Consider the following 23,778-nt stretch of genomic DNA (forward strand, 5'->3'; position numbering starts at 1 on the left):
GCGAGTCTTATTTTGAGCGCACGGTAATCTTTCGGCTAGCAACAATTCATTGTTCTTCCCAATCCATGGGATATATCATCTTAGTGTGGTTATAGAAAATCAACGTTTCGTTGAATCGCGTGTTTGTTCGAAGCGAGGATATCACCGTTTTCTTTCCTTTAGGCGTGAATTAAGCAAACACGTACATCGGGCCATATTTCTTGCAGTTTTGGTAACGGTCGAAATGATCGAGTCGTTAGTCAAAACCCGCAGTATCGTCCATATGGCGCAATTATGCGGTTTGGCTTAATTCGGCTTCGAGATTTTAAACGGGGTATACACTCGTTCGAGGCACGTATTCAACGGCATTGGTTTATTTTCTTTAACTACTCTCGGGATTGACATATATCATAGATTCGGAATGATTTTGGTCGTTTAGTTCATTTTTCACTTTTCTTTTCTTAGTCACTTCTGCGGACACGTCCATTTCTCTTAAGAACGACACGGGGCATAACGTAAAAGCTCGTCTTTTATTCGGAAGGGACGGGCTACTTGTGCGAAACTTTTCACGTTACGACAGGGTCGTTCAAAACAAAAATGTTCTTCGTTTTCGTTTCGTTATGATCTCGTTTTATCCTAATTTATTTAAAGAATGTGAATAACGGCTACTGTTAATATAGTCTTTTGTATCGGAATGTAACTATCCTTAACACCAAACCGATTCATACTAATACGTGCTTACGTCCTAACGTATTTCCTGAACGTGTGCCTTCGTCGGGACATAAAAAGGGACAAGGCGGGCCGCACATGTTCATTCATACGAGATGGCTAAGTCGTCTTTAGTTCAAATCGTTTCGATGTTTTAGGGTAATTAGTACACCGATTCAAGAGTATATATTAACGCATCGTCTCATTTTCTTTATATACTTTAGGATTTAGACACGTATCATGGCGATTTGAAAACACGAACTGATTCATTTATCACACCAAAAATAGTAACGGGTAATCCTATGGCAACTTCTAAGGCTACTATATGCTGACACGGCTGAGCGCGGGACCTCACAGGACCGCACAAATTCGCCCCTAACGAATGGATGGGGACCCTTTGGCGCCTTACTGTAAGGGGGAACTTACACTAGCCTCTTTCGAGCGACGAATGGACTCTCGCTAGAGGTTTCGCGGAAATTACCCAAAAGGTTTGCAATAATGCACATGAATGCATACGAAAAGAAATAATATGATCCGTCCCCGTTAAGGGCTTAATACACGCCTTCCGGAATCAAATTTCTCGCTTCCCCAGCAGAGTCGCCACTTGTTAGACGAGGTGCCGCGGCCTAATCTCCCGGGCGGACCGGGGGGTGGACACCTCATGGCGACGTAAGCGGTGATTGGCGCCGAAAGCAACCAATCGTGGAATCAAGCTGCTCGGCAGGACCGGAGCTCGGAGATATGGAAGAGTCGCCACCCACGAATGGGAAAATGAACACTGATCCCTTGCGGGAGACCGGTGTGGGTTCGGGAAACTTAGGTACGAGCCGAGAAGGCTAGCTCCTTTCCGGAGAAAGGCTACTAGGCACCCCGATATCGCCCGGTTATGAACCACCGGCCTCCTACTCAGCATGTTAGGCGATAACGGACTAATCGTATATTCCTTTAAGTTTAAAATTCATTTGAAACCTTTTCTTTCTCGTTTTGAAAACCGTTTTGAGCATATATTATTGAAAAGCCACTTTGGTAAAGAATCACCCATTTACATTAGTTCAAAAATACATAGGAAAGAGAAGGGGAGAAGGAAGAATTGATTTATTTACAACGTGATTTATGTTCCGTGTTACATACTAATTCTATACTAATTCACTTCCCCCAAAACGAGTTCATTTACATGGTTCGCACCTTAATCGCCGTTGGAACGATTTAGGTACGTTTCAAAACCCCGTTTGATGAAGTTCACCCGAATCGCCGTTGGAACGACTCAAGCGTTTGAAAACATCAAGATGAAAACCTTTAATAAGAAAACGTGGTTAAGCATACAAGTCAATTTATTTTGTACAAATCATTTAAGAAAACGATTCAAAAACTCTATTATTCACAATGAAAACGATTTTAATTACAAGGTTCGCTTAATCCGTCGTTGGAACGGACTAAGGTTTTAAAACGTGATGTTTTAAGAAATGATTTTAAAATGTCAATAAGACACTATTTATTTTCATTAGGAACCTCTAAAAAAACTTTTAGTTTAAATAATTAAATTGAAAACTCTTTTTGTGATTTATTTTCCCATTTTTTACTCAATAGACTCTTTATTTGTTATAATTACAATAATAACATATTAAATCAAAATTCACTCCAAATAAAACCTATTTAAAATATGGACCCATAAATGTCCCAAGAATAAAGAAAATAATATAGGCATATATATACATTTTAGCTAAAAAAAACCATGAAATATTTATAGATAAAATAAGAATAAGTGAAAAGATACTATGTAATAAATATATAAGAAATAATAACAAAGATACTAAATATAATACATTTTACTTTAAACATGTCAAAATAATGGGTAAAGCTCTTAAATAAGAAAATAACATTTATCCCCAAAATAGTTTTATCTAATAATAACTAATATAATCCAAATAGCCCAAAAACTATATATATATATATATATACATAATGTAGTTTAAATGACTTTAAAGAAAATATATATACATATACTTAAATTAGATCAAATTAATGAAAAATAATACATAAACATCCTAAATAACTATATGTACCAAATATCTAAAAATAGTTTGAAAATATATATTACATAAATATACATATATATATAAAGGATCAAAAGCTTAAAAGTTAAGAAAGAGGGATCAAAACAGCATTTTTTACATTTTGGCAGATTTACCGACGGAAAATCCGTCGGTAAACAGCAATCAGTGATAGAAATGGTAAATTACAACAGCACTCCAATTATTTCCAGATTTATTCAAAAGCTTTAAATTAAGTCTAATTCAATCGTTTTGGATTTCCGAACTACCAAAAATGGATCATAGTCTATAACGGAAAAGTTCCTAAACGACGTTTTTATTTTAAAACGTTATTCGGAAATATCCTTTTTAAAAAACTTATAATTACAACATCTTTTAATACCCGAACTACCTTTTAATCGGATCACGGTTCATATTGGGATATCAAAACGAGGTTTTTTATTTTAAAACAAAACCAAATTTTATTTAACACGAGATGAAAATTAAATGAATACGCAAAATTAAATAAAACGTGATAAAATAAATAAATAACTAAATAAATAAAAACTATGACATAAAAATAAAAAAATAAAAGAAATAAATTAAAGGAAATAAAACGAGTCTAGTCATCGGATAATACCTTAAGTTCGGTATTGACGGTTGACGTCGGTTGATTCCACGAATCGTGCTTTTCCGGTGTTTTTGGTAAAATTTTAACTTTTAGGAGATTTGGAATTTTTAGGAAAAAAAATGTTTTTTCCCAAAAAATCAATTTTCTCTCTCTAAAAATGTTTAGAGTGAGAAAATCTTTCCCAAAAAGCTCCCCCTTCCCAAATGCATGGGGATCCGTGCCTTTTATAGGCATTAGATCCCCGGACGGAATGGGCGACGCCCGAGCAAGATCGGGCGTCGCCCAAAGGGGTTGGGCGGCCGCCCAACCTCTGTTGGGCTATCGCCCAACCTCTGTTGGGCTATCGCCCAACATTGTTGGGCGATCGCCCAACAATCGTTGGGCGCGCGTCCAACCGTCGGGCGCACACGCCCCGTGGCTGTCGAGCGTGCGCTCCGCGCCGCCGGGCTCGTGCGTCCAACGGACGTTGAGCGCGCGCCACTCGCAGTCGGACGCGTGCGTCCAGCGGACGTCGAGCGCGCGCCCCGTGCTATCGGGCGGGCATCCGACCATCGTTGGACGCGCGTCAGCTGCCGCTGAGCACTCGCGAGCCGCCCAATCGACGACCGCGCACCATCGCAACTTCTCCTTCCTTATTATATATTATTTTTTGATTTTAAAACTTCCGGAATCAACCGTTTCAACCATCTTGTTTACAGGTTTTCGTCACAGGTCCTCCGACTCGGTGTCTACAGTTGGTCATCTGTGTTTGGCTGGGTTAGATGTTGAGAGAGTTGGTGGACTACTTACGAGAGGTCAGATCTTGTGTGAGTGAGGTAAAGTAACTTGCCTATAATTTGTCTGTAAGTTGTTATATCTGTTAATGGGGTAAGATATGGGCTGGGTTTGTGATTTGGTAGTATTGGGGAAGAGGCTGGCTTACAGTCGAGTAGGTTTACTTCTTGTAGCAAGTTTAATGTACGCTTTCACCGTGGCATGTAGAGTCCCCTAGAGCTACTAGCAAATTCGAATCTGAGAAAGTAATAGATGGCTCTAAGATCCTTGATGCTGAAGGAGTCATGGAGATGCCCTTTTGCTGTGGAGATGGCCTGATCGTCATTACCTGAAATAATAATGTCATCAACATAGACAAGCAACATTGCTATGGACCCATTCATCTTTCTGATAAAAAAAAGATGGATCAGCACTAGATTGGAGGAAATCCATGGACTTAATGAAATTTCTTTAATCCATTTAACGACGGTCAGGTTCTGTCATGTTTCGTCATCACACATGACATTAGCCTATTTTCTTACTGTCATTTTACCCTTGTTATGATGCAGCTTATTTATTACTGTCGTCACCTTTAATGTCATCAAATGACATTTTTACAATTAAAACCGTCAGGTTAGCGTGTGGGAAATTGGCATATTTAATTTGAGATGACAGTTCGTATAATAATTTCTGCCGTTATAGCCTGTTTAGATGGCACACGTCTTAATCAATCATGTCAAAAGATTTTTTTTCATGTGATAGAAACATTAATTTTAATGTCTTTTTATTGCTGTTTAGATAACATTTTTAAAAATTAAAATGTCACTTTATGCGTTCTTCTTTGTTTGAATTTCTGGTTTTTATACCTGAATACAGAAACATTCTAAAATATGAAGATTAAATTCTGTATATCAATGGTTTTAATTTTATTGGAGACCAATACTCATAATATGTTTACATTTGTGCCTAACGTCAATCCATATCTTGAATAACCAATACATTTCTGAATTAAAACACAAAAAAATAACCAATCTTCCATAAGTCAATCCATATCTTGGAGTAATAATTAGGCCTATAATCCCAAAGGTCTTGGTATCTGCAAAAGCCAAGCAAGTCATTAATATTACACACAACCCTAAATTCAGTAGTAATTACGTGACCCTTCCCCTTTCACGGCCTTTCACTTACCACAATCATATCACTGTAAATATATGCATCATAATTCAGAATCATACCTTCAACAACCAGAAAACTTACCAACAATGAATCCCCTTGTTGAAACTCCAGGAGACATAATTGCTGACTTGAATAAGTTGTACAATGAGAACCCAGGGTGGCTTCTAGCCATCAATGGTCACTACAAGAAAAACTGCTATCACCGGCACAGTCCACCGACAAATTATTTTGTGTAAGAATCACCGACGGAACACCGATAAAATATATGTGTCGGAATTCACCTACATAATGACCTACACATCCTTAGAATGTGTAGGTAATTTTTGGGGGAATTTTTTCGGATCCATTTACCAACACTTTTAGTAGGTGATTCTTATTGTCGGTGATATCACCGACATATGAAATTAGTCACCGACAATTAAATTTGTAGGAGCCTAAATTATGTGATATATATATATATATATATATATATATATATATATATATAATAGGAATAAAAAAATAATAGTATATATAGTGGCTTTTACTCTTAACCCTAATTCCCTCATCTCCACCGATTACAACAGATACCCAAATCTCCCCATACCTAAATCTCCTCTCTACGTCACCAGCGCCGATTCTCCTAGACGAAGTTCCTCTTGCTCGCTTCACACCTATCTATTGCGATGGAGATCCTTACCAAGAGATCCACCTCCATAGCCATCTTTCTTGCTGCTTTTGGTGCTTTCTCATATGGGATGTATGATGTATCAGTGGGTAAGGGAAACCAGATCTGCAGATACCATTTCATCATTTTTAATTTTTTAGGATTGTGCCCTGCAGTATGTTCTTTTCTCCATTTTATTGGTTTATCTTGATGGTTTTAGCATTTGGATTTCGATTAAGCTTTGAATCGTTGTTTATCTAATTTTGCTTTGGTTTTCGGACACATATTCTCGCTTGCTGCTATTATTGTTTTGGTTGTGGAGGTAATTTGCTTTTTATTTGGTCTGCATTTTTTCAGTGTCCTTGAATTTGTTTGAATTACTTTTTGTGAACTGATGTTGTTAGGATGTGTGATTTTGCTTTTGAATTTCTGTTTATATGTGATTGTGTTTTATTATCGTGTTTTGCTTGATTTCAGGAAAAGCTATATTCTTATTTTTTACAACTCCATGGCAATGTAGATAAGCGCTCTTCATAATCTTCTGGCTGCTTCAGAGATTCATGATAAGAGTAAAAAAAATTAGTACAATGGAGGAATTGAAATCTCTCAATTCTTATTTGGAAAAACCCAATAAGATTAGAAATTAATCATGTCTTATATACTTAATCATCTCACTTGTAAATTAAGTTTGATGTGGAATTTTCTTGTGTCTTCGGGTACAAACTCAAAAAATTAGGACTCTTATAATTTGGATGACCAACTGAAGAAGAAAATTCAGCTTCAATGTATGATGATCCTCCAGTGAAAAGTTTCATCAAGTTGAAAAAGCAGAATGTAAATGGCAGCTCAAGTAGTTCACAAACCTTAGACCAAAACGACGAAACATCTCTACTTAATATGTGGTAATCTTATTTTTAACTATGAATTCTGAAATGAAGTTGTGTAACTCTGGATGTCTGGATTTTGGTTGCAGAGGTCTTTTGGTAGATAAACGATTTGATCCTTATTGGAGAATGGTGGATATATTAGTGACACCCCTGTTTCTGGTACAAGATTCAAAATTGGGTTTGTCATACTATCCTTTAATCTAATTTTTTCATCATTTGAACATAAGAAGCATTGGTTTTCTACATTCATGTTACTTGTATAATCTTAAACTCATTCGTGCATTCAATCAAAGTTTATTCTAAATATGCCTTATTCAAACTTGTGATCTATTTAATTAGCATGAATACCTTGAAAATATTATGCAGCACTCAGGAGTATTTAATGTGGTTTAGGATGTTGGTAACTTGTGACATTTGGGTAATCTTTTGATTCAAACGGGAAGCAAATGCTTTTTAAAATACTCTGCATTGATATATATATACTACTTAGGAGAATATGTAAAATATGTAGCTCTCAAGATATGTTCTATCAATATGAATATGTAATTTCTCATAGAGAATAAAATACTATGATAAGATAATTATATCGTTGTTGATCAACTTATTGATCCTGACTTCGAAACTGTAAGCATTATGCTGTTTTAGGACTAACATAGATTTATTGAAGCGAAGGCTATTATAGAGAATGTTTACAGGATACACATTGTTTCCTATAAGGTAATTTTCCGTTTCTGGCATAGTTGTGTGATAATCTTGCTTAGTTCGAGTTCATGTAGTAAATTTTCTGCTCTTATTATTGCAAAGGCTTCCCTACAATTTGCATCAGCAAATTTGTGAACTTTGGGCTGTTAATTGATTTCTATGTGCACATTTGTTGCATTGCAGGAATGAACAAGTGTAGCTTCGAGGCAAGAAGTTCGGTAAGCGTTCAGTCCTTGTCAGAATGTGAGCAGAAATTCATAGTGACCCCAAATTCAGTAACAGATGGAACGTCACAAAGTCCTCTCGCTTGTACAATGGAAAATAACAGATTGGTAAAACCTATAGTCACGAATGGAGCTATATAGATGGTGAAGACTATGCTGGAAGATATACCATGCCTTTCAACAAAGGGAGATGGCAAAAATTATGAATCAGTTTAGAGGTAAAGGAAAAGGCTGGTCTTTCTTTGAATGCTTATTCATTAATGCAGGAACTGCTGCAAAAATTATGGACTAAAAAAGAAAACTTATTTTTGTTTTTCAAATGGCATTTAGGACCTTGGTTGAGCAATGTTGACAGCTTCAACGATGATGTGAAGCTTCAACGATTATACGAAGCATATCTGGTTCATGGGATGGATTTAGAGAAGGTAAACATTTTATATGATGGGGTTTCGATAAGATATCACTCCTTAGGGTGCTATATCATAAAGTTTTATTCTAAACAAAGTTAACTTTTATTAACCATCTGATTTCTATTTCTCATTGATTTTCAGATTGCTGCTAAAGTGCCTAATGGATATATAGTTTATTATTCTATTGATCTTTTTTTTATTAGCTTATAGCATATATATGAAGTTCTACCTGATTTAATGCTATTTGTTTTTTATAGTTCATGAAAGCTTAGTTATTTGAATGAAGCCACTAAGGCAATTTCTTTTTGCATTAACTATTTTCAACGTGAGTAGTGGTAATGTAGTGCTTAAATTACTCCAGTTCCTGCACTTTTTGTGCATACAGGTTGCGAAGGAAAAAGGGCAGCAAATCATATTTTTAATTATTTAGTTATTTAAATAAATTTACCGCAAGTATGGTTTTAGTGTTGTAATTGCATTTCGTGCGGATACAGTTGCTTTTCCTATAACATTTTTTTATTTGTATCAAATTATTGGTTTTTGTATTTCTTTTTTGTAATATATATATATATATATATATATATATATATATATATATATATATATATATATATATATATATATATATATATATATATGAGTTTCCTTCAATCCAAATAAATAAATTAAAAAAAATATATAAAAATGATTGGAATATAATTTATAATTTCCGACCCAATTTCCGACCAACATCTGTCGGTAAATTATTTTAAATTAATATTTAAAAAAAGAGATCACCGACACATATAGGTCGGTGATATTCTCGGAATTTCCGACACAAGTCACCTACTAAAAGCAGTCGGTATTTCCGACACAAAGCACCGATTGAATAATGTGTCGGTGATTTTTTGTGTCGGTAAACAATCGTCGCAACTGCTTACCTACGAGGTCAACGCCAACACATCAATATCCGTCGGTCTTCCGTCGGTGATCTTGATCACCGACGCAAATTAGATAATCACCGACGGATATTTGCGTCGGTGATAGTGTTTTTTCTTATAGTGGGTACGTATGTCAATCCATAGTTGTTCTGTAAACCCTTCCTGGTTTTCTAATGATTCTTCTTGGATGATAACGTACAGGTCCTCTCGATGGTAACTTCTTCATATGGTCGATCAGGATGAAAGGCCCCCAATACACCCCATATGAAAGGGGTGTATTTGAAATCGGAATTAGCTACCCTCTCGATTTCCCAAACAGACCTGCAAGAGTAATATTAACTCAGATCAGTAAGATATAATCACCTACATGAAACATACACTAATAAATCTCTCCTCTTATTCTCAGTTTTGGTTCCGGAATAGGATATATCTGTTGAAACACCTTTCCACAAGATTTCGATTTGACAAAATTATTTAAGTATAATTAAATACTCTATAACACATTAAGTTTAAATGTTTTGATTTATTGTTACTAATGTGTTTGTTCAATATTGAGTTTATAATTGTTATAAGACATAAAGATCATAAGGCCCAAGCCCTATATAGAAGTCAAAGCCCAAGTCAAACAAGGCCAAGGCCACTCAGCCCGCGTGTTTCAAAACGCTACCGTTGAGTATTGAAACGCAGCTCACCAATGAAGGATCGAGAAGATCCACGTAGACAACTTCGGTATGAAGCTGCTGAGCTGTCTCGACAAAACGTACAAGACAGCCGCTGACCACAAAGCAACTTCCAGACCAAGTATTTCCTTTGTTGGTAAAGAACAGAAGACGTAGGAAGCTGTCTGTTTGACATTACCCGATTTGGAGGAACATACTGCCACACTGACCGAAGAACAGAAGATGCTGGAATCTGATTGGCTAAGAGAACTGCTGAACAGACTGAGTGAAAGCGACATGAAGCCGTTTCCCTCCAACGGTTATTTCGAAATTCGAAATAACCAGAAGCTCTCACATCTCTCTATAAATAGAGCATTCAGAATCCTCAGTCTATATAGAACTTTGAGCAATAGCCGTTACGCTGACCAAAAGCATACAAAAGTTCTGTATACAAAAGAAAAGCAAATCTTACACAACAATTTCATATCTGTGTAAAAGTCTAGAGTGATTGATCCTCAATCATCTAAGGTGTTCTAGCAATTGTTGTTTAGGACAAATCTTAATCATTTCTAGAATTAGAAAGGAGAAGCTGAGTACTCGTTTTTAAGTACTTAGTGAATTAGAATAGAAGTGAGTAGAGGTATAGAGGAAGGTACTCTTGTTATACTCAGCTTCTGATTTGTAAAGGGTTTTTGAGTCTCTACCTTTAAAGAGCTCAGTAGTGAATTGGAAATCTCGGAACGTGTTCCGGGGATAGGACGTAGGCTTAGAAGAAGCCGAACCTGGATAACTCCGCTGAGTGAAGTATTTCTAACCCTTAACTCCTTAATATATTGCTTGCTTAAAACAAACTAAAACTGACCAAGTAAAAGAGGTCAAGCTGAGTTGTGCGCTGCCAACGAATTAGTTCAGGAATAGACTCTAAGTGCTATTTCCTGACTTAAGCAACGAAACTGACCTAGTCACTAGTTGACTAAGCCAGTGTCTTGCTGATTGCTCAGCGCCGCTGTCATATAATCTTTTCTTAAAGAAAAGAAATTTGCCCTAATCATAATAAAAAGGTAGAATAGTTCCTACCCCCCCCCCCCCTTAGAACTATATTTGCAACCTTATAAGGGACCAACAAGTGGTATCAGAGCCTAAAAGCTCATTACTAAAGGTCCAACAACCTTGAGTTGATCCATACCATGGGTGAAAACAGCACTCGGTTTCTCCCTGGAAACCAGACAACTCAGATATTACCTGAGGGGCTGTCCATTACTAGGCCTCCCCTATTCTTTGGGTCAAACTATACCTTTTGGAAGAATAGGATGAAGAACTTCATTCAAGCTACAAACATGAGTGCTTGGCTATCTATAGTCCAAGGCCCATTTGTATCTGTGAAAGTTGTTGCTGGCCAGTCAGTTGTTAAAGCTGAGGTTGAATGGACAGAGGATGATCTCAAGAAGCTACAAAATCATGCTTCGGCTATAAATATGCTTCACTGTGCGCTGGATGCTGCAGAATACAACAAAATATCAGGTTGTGAGTCAGCACAGGAGATCTGGAAGAAGCTGGAGGTGACCTACGAAGGAACCAACAAGGTGAAGGAGTCCAAGGTCAACCAGCAAATGAGATTGTATGAGCTGTTCGAAATGAACAATGATGAGGGGATTTCTGAGATGAATGCAAGATTCACCAACATCATTAATGAGCTCAAAAGATTTGGAAAAATCTTCACTGAAGAAGAAAAAGTCAAGAAGATACTCAGAAGTCTTCCTAAGGACTGGCAAGCCAAGAAGACAGCCGTTGAAGAAGCTCAGGATTTAACCACCTATAAATATGATGAACTCATCGGCTCACTGCTGACCCATGAGATATCCATGAAGAATTTCGAGGTGAAGGAAAAATCCGAAGAGAAGAAGAAAAAATCACTTGTCATGAAAGCTGACTCAACTGATGATGGCTCGACTGACGATGAGGAGATGGCTATGTTCACGAGGAAAATGAAGAGGCTGTTCAAAAGAAATGACAAATACTCCAAAAAGCCTTATAGAAAATTTGACAAGTATAAGGCTGACTCAAGTGACAGCAAAATCAAGAAGGACAGCTCGAAGCCCATTACATGCTTTGAGTGCCATCAAACCGGCCACATCAAGTCAAGCTGCCCAACGCTGAGGAAAGACAAGAAGAATGGCAAGAAGGCAATGGTGGCAATATGGAGTGATAGTGATGATTCTTCATCAACTGAAGCTGAGGCCACAGAGTCAGCTAAGATATGTTTCATGGCTGACGAACTTGCTGAGCCATGCATTTCTGAGCATGCTGACCAATCTGATGAGTCAGATAATGAAGAGCAATCTAATGAGGTAATCTCACTTTCTCAACTCAGAAATGAAATGGGTAATGCCCTGAGTGATCTCTATACACTTGTTAAAAAGTGTAACAAGAAGATTAAAGCACTCAGCCGGCGCTGTGATGAAGTAGAAGAGGTCAAACTGAGTGACCTCAGATATCTTCTTCAGGACAACTCAGTTTTGCATGAAAATATGAAAACCATCCATGAGTCTGTCTCTGAAGTCCAGTCAGTTTCAAAGAAACTGAGGAAGGATGTCACAACCATTCAGAACCAATTAAAGGTTCCAAACAAAAACAATTTTCCGCTGAGAACTCAGTATCAAGGTACACAGTACCAAGGTACTCAGCAGAGACGAAATCCCCAGTGAAGAGTCCAATGTGACTTTTATGGGAAGTTAGGACACACCACTAAGGTGTGCTGGCACGCTCAGCACTGGGGTGCTGACAAGTCAGTAAAGAATCCTAAACAGAAGGTCAGTTGTGACTTCTGTGGAAAAAGTGGCCATACTATCAATATATGTCGCCACAAAATAAAATATGATGCTTTACCTGTTGAACCTAACAAGTCAGGACCCAAAAAGAATTGGGTACCTAAAGGAAACTGATCAAAATGCAGGTAAGCCTGAGATGTGCCGAGAAGTCAAAAATGTGGTATATTGACAGTGCATGCTCAAGGCATATGACAGGTGATGAAACTCAGTTCATCACATTTGAACGTAAACGAGGAGGAAGCGTAAGTTTTGGAGACAACAGAAAGGGTAAGATAGTAGGATCAGGCACCGTTGGAGGTAATCCCACTATTGAATCTGTCTCCCTAGTCAGCGGACTCAAATATAACTTACTCAGCGTAGCTCAGCTATGTGATAATGGGAGAAAAGTTATATTTGATGATACTGGATGTAAAATATATGAGGGAAAAATGAATTAGTTAATTTTAACTGCCCCTCGGATAGACAATGTCTTCATGCTGAACCTAGAAAAGAAGTTTTCAAAAACTGTATGCTTAGTCACAAAGGAAGAAAATTCCTGGCTATGGCACAGGAGACTTGGTCATGTAAGCATGGACCTCCTAGCCAAATTAGCAAGAAAGCAATTGGTTGAGGGACTGCCTGAACTTAAATTTCAAAAAGATCAACTATGCCACGCTTGCCAAGCTGGAAAACAAACCAAACGATCTTTTCATAGTAAAAACATTGTCTCAACTAAACGTCCGTTAGAGTTACTACACTTGGATCTCTTTGGTCCAGTCCAGCCGCTGAGTCTGGGTGGAAGAAGATTTTCCTTGGTCATTGTAGATGACTTCTCTCGGTATACGTGGGTTATCTTGCTGACCAGCAAGGATGAGACCTTTGAGACATTTTCAAACTTGGTTAGAAAAATTGAAAATGAGAAAGACCTAAAATTAGCTCATATCCGTAGTGATAACGGTGGAGAATTCAAAAACCAAAAGTTTGTTGAATTCTGTGAAGCCAGCGGCATTGACCACAATTTCTCTGCTCCTAGAATGCCTCAACAAAATGGGGTTGTAGAAAGGAAGAACAGGACTTTGGTTGAAATAGCCAGGACAATGCTGGATGAGCATAGGCTTCCAAAGTATTTTTGGGGAGAAGCTGTTAACACGGCATGCTATATTCTAAATAGGGCTCTAGTTAGACCTATACTTAAGAAAACCCCTTATGAACTTTGGAAAGGACGAAAGCCCAACATTGGATACTTTCGTGCCTTTGGCTGTAGATGTTTCATTTTAAATACCAAAGATAGCTTAGCCAAATTTGATTCAAAAGCTGATGAGGCTATCTTTCTAGGCTACTCAACAAACAGCAAAGCATACAGAGTTTTTAATAAGAGAACCCAAGTATTAGAAGAATCTATACATGTGCAATTCGATGAAACTGACCCTGCAGGAAGATACCAGCCGCTGATAGAAGATGAACCAAACTCAGCACCTGCTGATCAAGAACCAGCTACTGAGTCCTTCACAAAACGGCTGACCAAGAGTAAGAGTGAACCTAAAATTACTTTCACTGACCAATCTACTTCTGCAGAGAATGTTGAAACACGAGTAGAACAAGACACGAATCTACCCAAGGAGATAAGAGTCCCAAGAGGGCATTCAGAAAATGCAATTCTTGACTCAGCTGGAAATACGCTGATGATAAGGAATCAACTAAGGAAGTATCTCGGCAATGTAGCTTTCGTCTCAGTTCAGGAGCCGAAGAACTTTGCCGAAGCTGAGCATGACGAATTCTGGATGAATGCCATGCAAGAAGAACTCGACCAATTCAGGAGGAATAATGTATGAGAGCTAGTGCCGCATCCAAGAAGCCAAAAGACCATTGGAACAAGATGGGTCTTCAGGACCAAGCTGCATGAACAAGGAAACGTAGTCAGAAACAAGGCAAGACTTGGAGCTCAGGGCTACAGTCAGCAAGAAGGTATTGACTACGGTGAGACCTTTTCCCCAGTGGCAAGGCTAGAAGCAATTAGGATTTTATGTGCATATGCATCTTATATGAATTTTAAACTGTTTCAAATGGATGTTAAAAGTGCATTTCTTAATGGAGTAATAAACGAGGAGGTCTATGTCAATCAGTCTCCAGGGTTTGAGGATCCTAAGTTCCCAAACCATGTTTACAAACTCAAAAAGGCTCTGTATGGCCTCAAGCAAGCACCACGTGCTTGGTATGAGAGGCTGGCCAACTTCTTACTGACTAGAAATTATGTCAGGGGTCAAGCTGATACAACCTTATTCATTAAGAGAAAGGGTAAAGATACCCTGCTGGCACAAATATATGTAGATGACATCATATTTGGTGCTACTAATGAATCTATGTGCAAGGAATTTAGCAAGCAAATGCAGACTGAATTCGAAATGTCAATGATGGGAGAACTCAACTTCTTCCTTGGACTTCAAATTAAACAAGGAAAGAATGGCATATTCATCAGTCAAGCTAAATATGCCAAGGAGATATTGAAGAAATATGAACTAGAACATTGTAAGCCAATATCCACTCCTATGGGCACTGACACTGTCCTCTGTGCTGATGAAAATGGTAAGTCAGTAGACAGCAAGTTGTACCGAGGTATGATTGGCTCTTTACTTTACTTAACAGCAAGTAGACCGGACATTCAGTTCTCAGTATGTTATTGTGCTAGATATCAGGCTAATCCTAAGGAATCCCATTACATAGCTGTAAAAAGGATCCTTAGATATTTGCAAAGCTCAGTTAATGCAGGTTTATGGTATCCAAATACTCATGACTTTACACTCATTGGATACACTGACGCTGACTATGGCCGAGACAAGCTGGAAAGAAAAAGCACCTTTGGAGGATGTCATTTCCTAGGAAGCTGTCTTGTATCTTGGTTCAGCAAGAAGCAGGCGTCAGTAGCCCTGTCCACAACTGAAGCTGAGTACATTGCTGCTGGAAGCTTTGTTGCTCAAGTCCTATGGATTAAGCAACAGCATGAAGATTATGGTGTTCAAACAAAGACAATTGAAGTTAAATGCGACAACAAAAGTGCAATTGACCTCTCAAAGAACCCAATCCAGCACAGCAGGATGAAGCATGTCAGCATAAGACATCACTTCATCAGAGATCATGTACTCAAGGAAGAAATTAAGCTGACTTATGTGCCAACAGATGAGTAGCTTGTTGATATCTTTACAAAGCCTCTAGCACGAGAGCAATTCAGCATACTGAGAGAAGCCATTGGTATGTTTAATCCACTGTCTTAAATTCCTAAGTAAAAATGTGATATAATGCATGCTAAATGTTAACATGCTGAGTGTTTTAAAGAGTATCTGTCAAAATCACATGCACAGTAACTAATGCACACTGAGTAAGTTATCTCAGACCGAGTAACTAATTACTCTCACTATCCGTTGCACAAAACTGACTACTCAGAATATGGAACGTTTGTACCAACAAATGCTGAGTAAAGGTAATCATTAGCATTCAATGCAAACGCACGCGTCATGACACCTGTAAAACGCATGCGCCGAATATGTCATAAAGTGTCATAAATGTCAGGGTTTCTGCCGATTGGACAACCCAAAGGCAAAATCGACCTAAATTCAAACGGAAACCTTAATTAAAAATCTATAAATAGTGGGTTTTTCCCCACTACCTTCTCTTTACGCGTACTGAACTTTCAAAAGCTTCAGAATTTCCTTAAGAACTTAAGAACTTCAGAACTTCTAAAATGACTAAAGCCTCTTTTAACATCTCCGGTGTCGGTCATTCCCAGACCACCACCGATGAACAAACAACCAACAATCCCCCAACTCAGCCTTCACCCTCCAAAGCTGCTGGTCATGGCAAAGAAAAAGCCATTCAAGCTCAGGGGAAACCAGCTAAACCTAGACAATACATTCGAGTATTCGAGAATGTACGAGAATGGAAAGTGGAACCTTCTCGCTGGGTTTCTCAGACCTTCATCGACTCAGAACAACCGTTCTGTGAATGGATAAAGAACAACGGGTGGACCGAGCTCTTCTCACTACGATTCCCAACCTACCCTGACCTCGTTATGGAATTCTACCATAACCTTAAAACTGACTCCAAGAATCATGACTATTTAGTCACTGAGGTACGGGGTAAGACCATCTTCATCAACCCAAAATACTTGGGATCCCTACTCAGCCTCAAAACTGAAGGTGCCGAATTAAGAAGAAACGATGACCAGGAGGACATCTACTATGATGAAACTTTCTGTAAGCCTGCTGGGTACATTAGAAAGGTATCCAGCTCGTCCATGGGTCAGCATCAGAAGATGGCCCATTTCCTACTGGTCCAACTAATCTACCAAAAGGTCAACTGCACCAGCTCAGCATCACACTTCGAGATGTGCTTTATCTGGCACATGCTGACCTTCAAACCAATAAACATGCCAGTGTTTCTCATAGCTGGGTTTCTGCGCAGCACAAACAATCTTCGACTCGGCTCATTGATCACTAAGATCCTAGTTGATCACAAAGTTGACCTTCAAGGAGAAACTTGCGTTAAGGGATCTGAGATCACTGCCGCTTCACTACGTGCTCTCAAATTCAATCAGCCCTTAAAGAAGGGAAAATTCGTTGAGCAGCCTGAAGATCAAGCCGAAAAAGAACCACCTGCTGAGGTGATTGTTCCAGCAAAAGGCAAAAGAACAAAAGCTCCTGCTATCAGAAAAAGGAAGCCTACTGGCACCCCATCTAAGGAAACTGAGCCTCAATCCAAGAAATCCAAATCTGCTGCTGAGTCAAACCTAGAGACTACTCAGTCAGCTGAAAAGCACTGCAGGCAAGATGAGCCTGCAACTGAGGGTACAGCTGGTGCTCCTCAGAAGAAGCAAAAGACTTCTACCCTTTCACCCATCCATGCTCTTCACTTGACTTCATTGTCACGTCGGACTCACATTATGCTCAGCATTATGCTGAAGAAACTGAGCAACAGGAAGATGAGGTGGACCTAGACGAACATTTCGTCACTCAGCTCGAGGAAGAGCTTGAGAACGACGATACTGAGGAAGAAGGGAATGCACAGGAGCAAACGGAGGAAGCTGACTCTGAAAGGACCTCCAGTGAAAATGCTCAAGTTGACCAAGCTCACACTGAGTCAGCTGATGGAGTTGAACACAATCAAGAACAAACTGACCAGCAAACTACTGATCAGAACATACACGTTTCTCCATCTCACGCTGATGAAATCAAGCTGATCTTCCTCCTGTACAAAAGCTAAGAAGAAGAAGACTGGTAAAGGCCAGCATCTTAGACCAACCAGTCCGTGCACCAGTACATGATCCTTCCAAGGTCAATATGACCTTCTTTAGGAAGCCCGTTCCTTCTGCACCATCTACTCAGCCTTCCCAGGCCTTAGAAAAACAAGCCTCTGTTTCTACTTAGGAACACGCCGAACAACCTAACCTTGTCAACCCAACAATCCAAACCGAGCAAACTCTCGAAGAAAACATAGCACCAGTCAGCTCTGAACCTATCCAACCTGACCATTCCACTGAAGCTGACCCTGCTCACCAACCATCTGAACAACAACCACTTGGGCAGAACCCAACAATAACTCCAGTCCCTGACCCAGCATCTTTACCTAGTCAAACTGATTCTCTCAGGCCACAACAAATGTCACTGAGTCTAGTCAAAGAATCATTGACTCAGTGCAGGCCCTGATTCGAGACATTCAACACTCAACTCCTCCTGCTGCTGCCATTTCTCCCATTGAGTCTACTCAGCCTTCTCAAGTAACTCAACTTCTCAATGAAGTTAAGGAACTTAAAGACCTGCTAAGTATTCTCCTATCTTCGCAAGCACAGCACGCTAGGCAGGATTCGATTGCTAAACTGGCAGAGATTCAGCTGACCACTGTTCAATGCCTCACTACTCTATCTACCCAGATCCAGAACATGTCAGCTGTGAATCCCAATCTCGCCACTTCTTCTGAGTTAAAGATGTTGTTTGCTCAGCTTCACACTGAACAGAACAAGACCAATGCTCAGCTTGCAAACACATCTCAATGCTCGATGGAGCAACTAAGTGAGGCAGTTCGTCTACTAAACCTTCACAAAGAGGAAATGGACACCGATCAACTCAAACAGGATGAAATACTGACCACTTCCCAGAAAATATTTGACCATGTTAGACATACGAATCTTCAGCGCGAGCACTACGATACTTCACTTCTAAAAACCTTCCACAACTCTTTTGCTGCGCTGACAGACACAATCACATGGCTGGGAAAAGGACAAGCTTATGTGCTCAGTATGATTAGTGCTGCTGATATTGGCATTCATCCTGATGTCCTCAGCAACGGTGCTCCTATCTTTGATGGAATAGACGAAAGTGCTGATCGTTTAAAGACCTTCTCTGCTGAGCTCACCAGAGCTGTTCTTTTGGATTCTTTCAAGTTGCCTCCACTTGGTGCTGGCAAAACGGGGGAGAAGAAAGATCAGCGAAGAACTCAAGCTGAAGGAAGTCAGCAAAAGAAGAAGAAATAGATAGTTCATTAAAACTTAGTCTATACTTAGTTTATTTCCTTCTTCTTGTAACATATATTATGTATGCTGACTATCCCATGTTATCTACTATAATACTTGCATTATCAATTCAACTTGTGTTATTTATCCTACCATGCTAAGTATCATTAATGCATCTTCTAAGTAAAAATTGAACTCAGTAAATGAGTAAAACACCTGCTGAATGTATGCTGCGTACAATTACTGTTTGAACTTGTCTAAAATAAGCCATTGAACAAACTTAATTACTCAGCGCTCTTGTACTATACAAATCTTCCGCTGAATACTGAGTAAAATAGAATATATCCCATAAGCTGACCTATACTTGAAAACTGACCTTAGACTTATTCAATTAAACCTTAAAATGTTTAGAGTAAAACTAAGTCAGTAGCTCAGCCCTTACGGGGGAGTTTACTTAATCAAATAGGTCAACTATCATGGGGGAGCTCAAAGCTGAGTTCCTTGCTGAATAGTTTTGCCAACATCAAAATGGGGGAGTTTGTTGAAACACCTTTCCACAAGATTTCGATTTGACAAAATTATTTAAGTATAATTAAATACTCTATAACACATTAAGTTTAAATGCTTTGATTTATTGTTACTAATGTGTTTGTTCAATGTTGAGTTTATAATTGTTATAAGACATAAAGATCATAAGGCCCAAGCCCTATATAGAAGTCAAAGCCTAAGTCAAACAAGGCCAAGGCCACTCAGCCCGCGTGTTTCAAAACGCTGCCGTTGAGTATTGAAACGCAGCTCACCAATGAAGGATCGAGAAGATCCACGTAGACAACTTCGGTATGAAGCTGCTGAGCTGTCTCGACAAAACATACAAGACAGCCGCTGACCACAAAGCAACTTCCAGACCAAGTATTTCCTTTGTTGGTAAAGAACAGAAGATGCAGGAAGCTGTCTGTTTGACATTACCCGATTTGGAGGAACATACTGCCACACTGACCGAAGAACAGAAGATGCTGGAATCTGATTGGCTAAGAGAACTGCTGAACAGACTGAGTGAAAGCGACATGAAGCCGTTTCCCTCCAACGGTTATTTCGAAATTCGAAATAACCAGAAGCTCTCACAGCTCTCTATAAATAGAGCATTCAGAATCCTCAGTCTATATAGAACTTTGAGCAATAGCCGTTACGCTGACCAAAAGCATACAAAAGTTCTGTATACAAAAGAAAAGCAAATCTTACACAACAATTTCATATCTGTGTAAAAGTCTAGAGTGATTGATCCTCAATCATCTAAGGTGTTCTAGCAATTGTTGTTTAGGACAAATCTTAATCATTTCTAAAATTAGAAAGGAGAAGCTGAGTACTCATTTTTAAGTACTTAGTGAATTAGAATAGAAGTGAGTAGAGGTATAGAGGAAGGTACTCTTGTTATACTCAGCTTCTGATTTGTAAAGGGTTTTTGAGTCTCTACCTTTAAAGAGCTCAGTAGTGAATTGGAAATCTCAGAACGTGTTCCGGGGACAGGACGTAGGCTTAGAAGAAGCCGAACCTGGATAACTCCGCTGAGTGAAGTATTTCTAACCCTTAACTCCTTAATATATTGCTTGCTTAAAACAAACTAAAACTGACCAAGTAAAAGAGGTCAAACTGAGTTGTGCGCTGCCAACGAATTAGTTCAGGAATAGACTCTAAGTGCTATTTCCTGACTTAAACAACGAAACTGACCTAGTCACTAGTTGACTAAGCCAGTGTCTTGCTGATTGCTCAGCGCCGCTGTCATATAATCTTTTCTTAAAGAAAAGAAATTTGCCCTAATCATAATAAAAAGGTAGAATAGTTCCTAACCCCCCCTTGGAACTATATTTGCAACCTTATAAGGGACCAACAATATCATCCTAACGTGGCTCCTCAGGGGTTGATTCAACTTCCCCGTATCCTTAATAACCATCGCTTTTCCACTGCCACAGTATAATGCAACCATTTATCTATTTCATTTGATAAACATACAACATCATATTTTTGTTCTAATTATTCTATGCATTTTGTAGTGTCTGTGGCACATATATGATCTACTTCTACAGCCCCACAGTGAGGAGCCATATCCTGGGCAAGAAGCAGTTGCTGAGCAATACCGCAGCAACAGGGACTTTGTTTGTGTTGAATGCATCATAAATCTATCACCATGTTAAATGTTGTTGTTACAATATCAAACCGAGTGGAAAGGAACATAGTAAGAGTATGGCCAATGCACATAAATAACCCTTTATGTAGAGTTTGTTATTCAGTTCGTATGTATATGTATATTCTATCTAATCAAAATATATCTTATCATTTTCAAGTCATATCAGTAGATGCAATTAGCCTAAATTTACCCTTTAATACATGCTTCATACATGCTTCATAAACGAATTGCATTCAGAATCCTTACTTATCATTTCAAATAAAAATGAGCCAGTTGAGTTTATAACATTTTCAGCTTTAAGAGTATGCCTAACATGCTATAACAAGTAGACAATTTATTCAAGTAGACGTGTATATTCAAGTGAACATGCTATAACAAGTAGACAACTTATTCAAGTAGACATGTATATTCAAGTGAACATGCTATAACAAGTAGACAACTTATTCGTGCATGTCTATTCCTTACTTATCCAAGACAACTTATTCCTTACTTATCATCATAGGTCATGTTCAAATAAAAAAGAGTATGATGATATCTTATCATTTGCAAGCCATATCAGCACATGCAATTAGCCTAAATTTACCTTTTAATACATGCTTCATACATGCTCAATAACCCTTTTACAATGTTCCTCTAATACTTGATGCATGATTAATAAGCTACATGCCCAAATGAACAATCGTACACATACTCATACAGAACCTGAAACATAAACATCAATAGAACATCATACATAAACATGTTTCATACACATACACATACTCAACCACTTCTAGCAGTATAACTCATAGGTGTAAGAGTAGTGCCAATCTCAATGAACATTCAAAGCTTTAGAGTATGCCTAATCAGCCACATGCTTAATGATCATTCATATATAAACTCTATGAGTCCTAACTTCATAAGCAGTTATATCTAACCAATCATTTCATCATCACCCAAAACATCATACATATATGTAATTGTTCAGTTCAAACCCACATAACAATATATATATACTAAATCAGGCTAGTTTTCTAAATCAATGAGTTCTAGGTTCCAAAACAGTACATCAAACATACACAATCACTTCTAAAGGCATGACCAATCAGTTCAAACCAATATAACATTAATATATATTCAGTAAGTTAAAGAAATCTTCCCATATGCTAAAGGCATGAACCGATTGACAATCTCTTCAGTCAGCCTTCCCATGTACTGAAGCATTCTTACTATCCCTGCAAATAGTGTTCAAATAAAAAGGAATCAGATGAGTTCATACCATCTACTGTATCAGGCACTGTCTTGCCCTAGATTAAAAAAGATAAAGACCCAAGCTTTACAGCAGTGAATCTAAATACAATAAAACTAGTGTAGCTAAGCGAGAGATCTAAATCTTTCAACGATACGTCTGAAAATCACAAAATCATTATACCAGCTGCTGAAATCGACATACACCAAAGTAACTCGGATGAGGAAAAGATAGAGTAAGGAACAATGATACTCTAATACAGCTAGGAACAAAGAAAATATGGCTTACCAGTACCATGTTTCGAGCTCACCCAGTGAATATTGCATGTTCAAATCAACCATGGAGATAGAGCGGGATGAGAGGGATGAGAGGGATGAAGCTTGCGTAACCTAAACTGGGGTTTGGGATTGAGAGAGGATTTATATAGCAGCTGAAATTTCAATCAAATGATATAGAGCGCCTAAAATTTGGTATGGCCGCGTAAGTGAAATTTCATTTGCCGCTTTTTTGTTTTCGGCATACAATGACATTCATTTATTAGAAGTGTCATTTGTTGAGCGCATCAAATTTAATGAAAACGCGCGTTTTCTTTTGATGACATGATTCTGTAATCGTAATGTCATCTGAGAATCGAGCGCATTTTTTATTTCGCCTTTAGATGACATACAGTTAAAATACTGTCACGAAAAATATTCAGATGACATGAAAATAAATGTCTGTCATGTATCTTGTGTCATGTGAAAGGCAAAATGGCATAGTGTATCAATTAAATAAGTAATTAGGACTCATAAATTTACCCGCGCTTTCTATTTCCAAATTTCAAATTTCGTACTCTCAATTCAAATGAAATTTCAAATCCATGTCATGGATCTGTGTCTATTTTTGAAAGTAAATCTTAGTGGTCCGATCATATAAAAAGAACGGTGACAATGAATCATCCCCTGCGTCCCTTGTTTTTCAACCCTTTTTCCACGTCATATCAATTAAATAACTAATTATGACTCATAAATTTACACATTATTTCCAAATTTCCAAATTTCGTGCTCTCAATTCAAATGATATTTCAAATCCACGTCATGGATCTGCGTCTATTTTTGAAAGTAAATCTTAGTCGTCCGATCATATAAAAAGAACGGTGACAATGAATCATCCCCCGCTACCATTGTTTTTCAAACCTATTGCCACGTCATGTTAATTAAATAAGTAATTAGTACTCATAAATTTACCTGCTATTTCCAAATTTTGTACTCTCAATTCAAATGAAATTTCAAATCCACGTCATCAATATATGTCTATTTTTGTAAGTAAATCAGATTCGTCCGATCATATAAAAAGAG

Source organism: Euphorbia lathyris, chromosome 5, assembly GCF_963576675.1.
Source record: "Euphorbia lathyris chromosome 5, ddEupLath1.1, whole genome shotgun sequence".
Classification (NCBI taxonomy): domain Eukaryota; kingdom Viridiplantae; phylum Streptophyta; class Magnoliopsida; order Malpighiales; family Euphorbiaceae; genus Euphorbia; species Euphorbia lathyris.